The sequence below is a fragment of the Vigna radiata genome, chromosome 8 (genome assembly GCF_000741045.1).
Source record: "Vigna radiata var. radiata cultivar VC1973A chromosome 8, Vradiata_ver6, whole genome shotgun sequence".
Classification (NCBI taxonomy): Eukaryota; Viridiplantae; Streptophyta; class Magnoliopsida; order Fabales; family Fabaceae; genus Vigna; species Vigna radiata.
This window is the reverse complement of record NC_028358.1, coordinates 683044-692707: the sequence shown is the minus strand read 5'-3', so window position 1 is coordinate 692707 and position 9664 is coordinate 683044.

The window sequence follows — 9664 nt, the reverse complement described above, 5'->3', positions numbered from 1 at the left end:
TTTCAACATTGAAAAGGCCCAAATGTTTCTTTCTCTTTTAAATATTAATTTAAACTAATCTTGCAATGTTTTTTTTAAAATATGTGATAGGTGTCTGTCTGATCATTTGATACAATGGAGTCTATTTCCAGCAACTCTTCTACCTTTAAAATGATAAACAAGAGAGAAGCAAGCGAATACCCTTGTTCAAGTTGTTGCTCTTATTCTTGGTCTTGTACAAATTATTCCGAAAGACAAAAAGTTTCAGGAGAAAAGGTGTGTAAATTTATCTATGATCATGTTCGAGTACTTTATATTTTTTCTCATCTATTGAGCAATGAGACAATGATATAGAGTCTTGTGACAATAGCATGGGTAGCCATGAGACAATGGTGTTAGTGGTATTTATTTCTTTCCATTTATCCAAACAAGAGAGACCTATAAGGGTGTTATTGGATTTGTAGTTATGTATTTGTTCTCTAACATTTGATTAGAATGATGGGCCAAATGAATCAATAGTCAAACTGATGAATCATATTGATAAATTGTTGCCTGCAGCAGCAGAAGAAACAAAAAACTTGTTGTCTGCAGCAGAAGAAACAAGAAATGGCTAATATAGCAGAAATGAAAACTTGTGGTCTGCAGCAGAAGAAACAAGAAATGGCTAATATTGCAGAAATGGCTAATAAAGCAGCTGTGGTAAGTATAGCTTATAGAGAAATTGTAGTTTAAATTTTAAATAGATCTTGGATTTGTAGTTATGTGTTTGTTTTCTAACATTTGGTTACAATGAACAGAATAAAAAGTTAGTAGATTTAAATCTTCACCATGAAGATAAGCAAACGCTTTTAAGGGTTCTAGCTGCTGATTCTATTTTTCAAAGGAGCCATCGATATCACATCTTTAGTTCATTGGAATGTTATCGTATTTCCAAATTGTTACAAGATCAAGAAGGAGTATCGATGACTAAAGAAATGGTAAGAAAATAAATTATTTGGAAGGATTTCATTTATTACAAAATTATAGACCGGAGATCAAAAGGACATAATATTTCCAATGCTTGGCAGGTTGAACGCGTGTTGAATGTTACACACTACTACTTTAGAAATTGTTGCAGAGATATGATGAACGGAAATCCGGAATTAATATTTGATTTGGACACTGGTGCAGTCTACCCAAAGATACCAGAGAACGACAGTCACCGGGTAAGTGGTTGAAAAGGCCTTGTTTTCAAAACCTTCATGGCCAATTTATGTCTTTTCTTGTTTTGATTAAATAGGGTTTTTGCTGTGATTTTCCTTTCTTCTAGTTGGACTGTTGCTATCGATTTTAATTATAATTGTCTTTTTGTTAAATGTGTTTGATTAATTAGGGTTTTTAAATGTTGTGAAATTGAAGCAGCTAATAATGAAATGAATTTTTGAAGTGGATTAATTATGGGTTTAGTTTAGTTTAGCTGGTGCAAATATGGATTCATTTTTACTTCCTGTCACTAAATGCTTATTCTTATATGACAAATTTGTAGAAACAAGCAGAAAGCTTCCGACTTCTTTATAAAGGAATTCTTGAAAACTTCGAGTCAATCCGCCAAATCTTTAATGCGCTTTGGTATTATTTCAAGCATCCTTATTCAGGGTCCCGATCATCTTCATCCCTTCCATCTTCATCCGGTCGTAGACATGCTTCATCTTCTAATTCTAATGGAGCTTCATTCCAAATATGCCTGTCCCAATCATCTCTCCAATCACCTTTCCATTCTGCAATTTTGATGCAAAAATGTTTTCAAAGATTAAAACTTCTTTTTGAAGTTCAGCATTTGGATGATGAGTATATCAATGCTGCATCTATTTTGTTCCAACATAAGCAATCATGCACAGTTTTCTTGGGACTGGAATATTTAGGCGCCAGAAAATATTCTCTGGCTGAAATGGAGAAGGTAATGAAAATAATTTTTTCCTTTAACATAGATGAAATATGTTTTAACTTCTAACTCTCACTCTTTTTTTTTTTTTTCAGTTAAGAATGGAAGATAGATTAAAAAGTAAACAAGTATTTTTCTAGCCATCATCATGTTGGCAAGAACTTTTCCTGCAAGTTCAGCTTCCACTTTTTAGTGGAGAAGGTTGATTACTGTTTTAATATGTTTTTAGGCATTAAAGTTTACTGTTTTTGTTACTATAACATGTAGGAAAATCGACCATAGGCTTGTATGCAAACGTTGGTTATTGTCACCATGACTATCAATGTTCAGTTTATGTATTGATGTATTATCAAAATGGAAAAACTTCTTTTAACAACACTTTTTTAACAATTTTTTTACAACGCATACGTGGCAGCTTGTGATTGATCCGTTTTAAATATTTTTTAAACAAATTCAAATAGACCAATAAAATGATAACACGTGTCCCGTTGTCAAAAAAGTTGTCAAAAAGTGTTGTCAAAATATCATTGTCCTATCAAAATATACCTGCCAATCCTGTTCGTTACTGAGTATTTTATTACAATTTTCTTGAGGCCTAATCATCACAACCACCTAAATTACATACTGGACCCTTATTGATCCTTTTGTTAAGTTTGTGAAGAAAAATGTCAATCCCTCCACCAAATGATCCATCCAGAGGATGTTCCTCGGAAATCTCACAGCCTCTAGGGCAACTTTGCTGAAGCAAAATGAGTGGCAAATGCAGTAAAACTTTCGGACATGGATTCAATAGGGAAAGTGGAGTACAACGTGTAATTTTTTACATGGTTTCATTTTGTAATTGCAACATTTGCATGACAGCCATTGTCAACTCATGCAAGGCGGTTTGAAACCCTTATAAAAAGGAATGAGCTTCTGCATCCACAATACAATGCACCACAAGAAAATAACACAGAAAGAAAAATTAAGAGAGAACAAGATGTGAGTGCAGCAAAAGCTATGTGGGTTTTCTGTGTGTGCACTTCTCACACATAGTATCTCTGAAGAGAAAAACCAATGAAGCCACTAGAATGTTTATGGTGAGATTCGAAAGTGAAGTAATCACTTTTTTTTAGTTAAATCTCGAGTGAATATTTTCTTGTATTGTTTATTCACTTAGAGTGATAGAATATTTTCTATAAATCTTTGGAAGTTCTAAGAAGAGTTTTGTTGTACCTAATTATTATTATCAGTGGATGATTTGTCTAGACTAGGTTATAAGGATATTTAGTTTTTTCATGTTATGGTGTCTCCTAATTTCTCCTTCATTGTTTTTGTGATCTATATTATCTATTATCTTTTCAGTGAAGATTTAATATGGGGTTATTACTTCCGCTTATTATTTGTATTTTTTGTCATTTTTTCAACAACTCGTATCCGAGCTCCGATTAGGAACTTTAGTTCGTGATTTGCAGATGGGAGACAGTGATGGTGTGGAATCATGATAAAATTAGATTTTGCTAATTATTTAATATGAAAATCTTGAATGAAAAATATGTTATTTTGTCAAGACTTGTATGATCCTATTGAGAATCAGGTGTCATACTATTAAATAAATCGGATAGAGATTAGAAGAAGATAAACCGAAATACTATTAGTTTGATCCAACAATAAATGGATCAATATATTTACCATCATGAAACAGGAGAAATTCTACTTTACAGCTTGTGGAAGAGATTAGGGGAGTTGTTTGAATCTAAAATTTTTTTGAATAAGATATTCTTTATTCAGAAACCAATAAACTTGAAATACAAGGATGAATTTTCAGAATGTTATGAATCAATTGATTATGAAGATTGTATTAAAAGATGAATTATTCACGGTGTTATTGCTTAGCTCATTACTATCAGTTGGGAAACTAACAGTATCTCTGAGTAATTATGCTTCCAATGAAAAACACTACAAAAAAACTGGATTTATTGATGATTTATATATATATATATATATATATATATATATATATATATATTAAAAACAACAAAAAATCATTAATAATGACTATTTTTTTACAAATTTCTAACGAGTAAAATTCTATCCGTAAAAGTGTTGTTGAAAACATTTATCGATAGATATTGTTTGTTGATAATTAAATAAAGATACATCTGTCAATAATTACTGACGATTATTATCTGTCAATAATTATGTGAATCAATAAAGAATATTATTGACAGATTTATGTTTCGATAATTTCTATCGATAAATTGTGCGTTAGGTCAAGTATAGTGGACTATTACCATACATTGAACCTTACACATAAAAACAACCAAGAAATTTGCTAGACAATCAAATTCATGACATTAATATGCACACAAACATGTTTATAATGTAACTAAGACAAACATAGAAGATTGTATACTAAATGGTTATAAAACTAACAAAATCTTAAAATACTACATAATCATCTAACTATTTCTTCTTCTTTTTCATGTTGTTACTATTCTGGAGGTGGCTAGACTAGGGTGGACTCGACTAGAAAGGATTGTTGTTGAGACAATGTTGGTGTGGATTGAGGTCGTGAAAGACAAGTTTGTGCTTCTAGAGACAAGAATCACATGATCAAATTTTGGAAATCCATAAACTATTGTTTCAACTCATCATAAGCCTGGTCACGTTGCTCTAGTTGCTAGGTGATGTGGACAACAACGTCTTATGCACTGTCGGAAGTTAATGGTTGTTGTTTTAGTGTTCCTCTTCCACTAGTGTAATTGGCAACAACCTATTCTGCCCCATATAGTTTTTCTTTATTTATTTCATAGACAACGTCGATTCAACACTGTGTCCTAATAATGTCCTCATCATTATTATGGTCTTTTATTGCATCAGGACATGACCCTTGCTTCGATTTGACCTATGAGAGTCTAGTTGAAAATTCTTTTAAATATTTTGTAAAGTGTCAGTAAAGAATTAAGTTTAAAAGAAACATAATAGTACAATTTTAAAGTTTGTAAAAGTGTTTGTTTACATGTGTTTGTCGGGATTTCTCATCAACAAACTAGTTAGATCCCTTTCGAATATGAATTTACTAAAATACCTCATCAACGTGCATAACCATTCCCAGCTCTTGTGCCTGTGACATAATATGGACTTATATATACACATCAATTTTAAATTACATAAGTTATATCACAATGGATAGAAAAGGAATGAAAGTTTGTACAATACAAATCGCATGAGTAGTAATATCAAACCACCTGTATGTAAAACATCATCATTTTCTAAAGCTTGATTCCTTTGGACAGTAGCACGTTTATTATGATAATCTAGAAAATTTCAAGATGCTAGCACCAAGTTCTAGAAATGCTCTCTTATCCAACTGTATTTCTTACATCTCAAACATTTCAGATAATCTATGAAATGTTTTGTGGTAAAAAAATTTCTTACTTAAAACCTCATGTTCAGATTTTCACACTGTAACAATAAATCATGTTAAAATGGAATTAATGAAATAGATGCAGTCTATTTAGCACTAGACTTAATCAAATTTAGAATTATTCATCATCTTATCATGTTTACATGTCGCTTTATCAAATTAACCAAAAAAACATAGTTGTACAACTTTTTAAAAGTAAAAATGAAATTAAAACAAATAAAAATAATAATAAATTTATTTTGTTAGAACATAATTAAACCTTATTGTAATAAATGTTAACGTTCAACTATAATCGGAAGACCTCACTCTAAATTTAATAATTGTTTTAGGATCTATGCTACAGTTGATTTACCTAACTTTAATAGTGCCAATTTTGACCGACTTTATATTTTGACTGATAATTATGTGTATTCTTATACTTATATCAATGTTGTTCTAATTTTAGTTTAAGCATTTCAAAATTCTGTTTACACTAATCTACCAAGAGAATTAATGCATATACGTGAATTTGTGATTGAGAAAGTTTTAGTGCGTGAGCGAAGTTTCTGCCTATTATATATACATGTAGATGTATATATATATTCCAAGTAAATGTTCAGATGGAGGACACACAAACGTAAGCGTTTTGATCGACGATTAATTATAAAATAATTCCTCATGTAACCACTTGAAAATATACTGCTGTATTGCAGATGCACATTGATTATTTCTTTCAATAGTTTGATATATAATATTATGTGTTTCGGTATGAATATTTTGGGATCGAAGGGACTAACCTGGATGATGTGACGCTTCTGCTGTCTTCTGATCTTCAACCGTCCGGAAGCTCCAAGCTATGACTGGGGGGAGGTACCTACAATGGCACTCCGACGCCCAAGTCAGGGTGAGTGGTGATGAGCCTTGAATGGCAAGGCTGAAGGCTCTCAATATGAGAATGCAGAGTGAAATCACTGAATAATATTGTAAGGCAAATAGTGTATGAGAGAGCGTACCTGGTACACGATTCCAGCCCTGTATATATAGATCATTATCAAATATAAACAGAATATAATATAAACGGTCATACCTGAATACCTGGCTGTTCATATCTTATTTAATCTTTTCTGATATAGTTTGTTAAGATATTATTCTCAACGGATTATATCGTTGTGATGGACTATTAGCCCAATGACTGAACCGACAATGGCCTATCATTAATATGATTGTGGCCCAATAAGCATGCTGGACCGTGCGGTTACTAATTGCAACCGTTCGGCCCAAATAGCATATCGTACATCATCCCCCCCAAGTCCAAATGAAGCGTTGAATTGTGACCAACGAATGAATGTAGGACTTTTGATTGTGTGAGGGAATCTTAGCCGACCGGGTTCTCTCAACGAGTAATCTCAACTGACCGACTGCTTTGTAAACCTGACATCCCGGGCGATTATAAGGGACCCTAAATAGCCAGTAACTCAATCTTCACAGAAGCATTTTAAATTTTCACCGTAACGCAGCGTTTTGGAGACTCGTCGATTGAGTTCCAAACCATCATTAACTTTTTTCCCGCCTTGAAAGCAGTTGGAGCGTTTTGTTCGCTTGGCTGTCAGATCATTTTGATCCAATGGTCAAGGGTTTTTCTGACAGTTGCGGCCAGTTATAGGGTAATTAATGTAGGGTTTTTGTAACCGCCACTTTCATTTCCTCTGTCTTCCAAATCTTAGAACACTCTCGTTCCCACCAGAATATCGATTTCCCTTCCTCCTAGTAGCGTCAATCTTTTCAGGTAATTATGAGTTCTTCCTTTAATCTTGGTTCGCCGTCGTCAGTGGTGGAAGAAAAGGGGCAAAAGGTAGCACCCATAGACATGGTTCTGAAAAGCATTTCTTCTACATGTATACTTGTTTGTTTGTTGATATGTATGTTAGACTTCCATTCTCTGATTTCCATATGAATGTGTTAAGACACCTAAACGTTGCCCCCACGCAACTTCATCCCAATAGTTAGGGTTACATTCAGTCGTTTTGCGTAGTTTGTAAATTCTTAGATATAAAACCGACCGCCCCCATGTTTTTATACTTCTTTAGAACCCGCCCAGTTCCAAAAAGGGGTTGGGTTTCACTTGTTTCTGATCCCAAAAATACCCTGTTCAAATTGTATGCGGACTCGTATAAAGACTTTAAAAAACACTTTTTCAGAGTAGTTATCACCGACCTAGGCCGCCCGTTCTTCCTTAATGAGGACGATAACGAGAGATTTCCCTTATATTGGACTCAAAACCCTTACTCAATAACTTCTTGGGATAAGGATTCATTGTCAACCTATGAATTAAAGGCTATCAGTGCGCTGGAAGAACTATCTCTTCACCCTTTCTCTTCGAAACAGCTAGTGAATTGCCTGGCGCACGACGACCTAGATTCAAGGGTCTCTGGTATGTTTCCGTATTAACCATTATTAATTACTTAATGATTTTTGCTTACTGAAGTTTCTTCTGTATCAGCTATCATGGGCAAGAAGAAGACCACTATTGATTGGTTCAACTGCACGAAGGACCTGATCCAGGGTCAAGGCTCCAGTGTTCTGACTCCTACTCCCCCTCCACAAACCGCGCCGGTCGTTAATCTGGAGGGCGAAGAAGAAATTCCTTTGAAGAGAAAAAGGAGGGTGATCCCTCTTAGAGAGTTGCCGTCCGGGAAAAGAACGAGGAACCCCTCAAAGGGGACTGCAGTGGATGAAACCGGACACGCTGATGCCGACCGCGACCTTCAGAACGGCGTATGGGATGCCGGTTTTGACCTGGGTATAAGATAGATCCCAAGCTGGATTCGGCCGAGATGAAAGTGCTAAAAAACACTCCTCGCCAGCAACTCCGCCAGCACATTTTGGAGTTTTGTGTTCGTGCTACTGCCTCTACTTTAGAGCTGATCCATATGGATGATCAGGACAAGGCTGAAGTTGAAGGCCTATAGAAACAATTGATGGATCTCACCCTTCTTCATTCCGAATGCGGACCCAAGTATGAGGCGACCGAGAAAACGATCAACGAAGGCCGTGTCATACTCGAGAACATAAAACAGTCCTTTCAGGCAACGAAGAAGGACCTGGATCGTCAAACTGCTGATCTTGCCGCTACTTGAAAGGCCTTGAATGAAGTTACCATTGAAAGGAACATTTTGAAGAATTCGTTAATAGCGGCAAAGGCTCGAGAAAGGGAAATGGCAGAAGCTATTGTTCTGGAGCACACTCGCGGATTTAAGAAGGCAATCCGGCAGGTCACCTTTCAGCTTGACCGACCTCTACAAGATCTTCCTTTAGACGTGGAGAAGGATATTCTCGATGGAAAGATAGTCCCATCCAAAGAGGTTCCTGCTAGAACGTATTCGGATGGTGAAGAAGAAGAGGAAGAGGAAGTCGCTGTTAAAGCTCAGACTGATGTTCAGACTGTTGCCCCAACGGGAGAGATCAGCAACGTGACGTTTGATGTTAGTGAAGTGCCGATCCCTGGGAGAACCATCATCGAGGAAGTGGATACACCAAAAATTTAAATTTCTTGTTAAATATTCAATACTCTGTGGATGATCTCAAAACTTGTTTCTGTTTTAACTCTGTTATAATTGCGAATGTTTATGTATTTCCTCTAATGACTTCATTATGCAATTGTTTGGGAATTAGTATAGGTATAAGGCTGTCGGCCCGCAGCGTGATATTGCATGTGTACTTTGAAGGCTTTCGGCCTTTGACTAAAGTTTTGGTTTACCCTTATCTAATAAATGTGTTACCCTTCGCCGTTTTGGCGTAACAAGGGGCTTTCACTTTGCTTGACAAATCAACAACAATTTTTTCTAGATAAATTATCTTAACTAGTATAATTTCAAGTGAACTTACTTGCTTATGCAGAAATGCCCGAATTCGGTGATCTGAATAGTTTTGAACGTATCGGCTGTAGGGGATTGTTGACTTCTTCATGTCTGAATGACGATGTATTGAAAGAAGCTCCGAAATTGCTAGTCACGTCGCCTTGCAAACGTTGTTTTTAATGAAAGAGACAAGTGCTGCCTTAAACAATTTAGACTTTTAGTCCGTTCGGACATTTAGTCCGGAAGGCAAGTGCTGCCTTGAATAATTCAGATGTTTAGTCTGTTCGGACGTTTAGTCCGAAGGGCAAGTGCTGCCTTGAATAATTCAGACGTTTAGTCCGTTCGGACGTTTAGTCCGGAAGGCAAGTGCTGCCTTGANTAATTCAGACNTTTAGTCCGTTCGGACGTTTAGTCCGGAAGGCAAGTGCTGCCTTGAATAGTTCAGACGTGTAGTCTGTTCGGACGTTTAGTCCGGAAGGCAAGTGCTGCCTTGAATAATTCAGACGTTTAGTCTGTTCG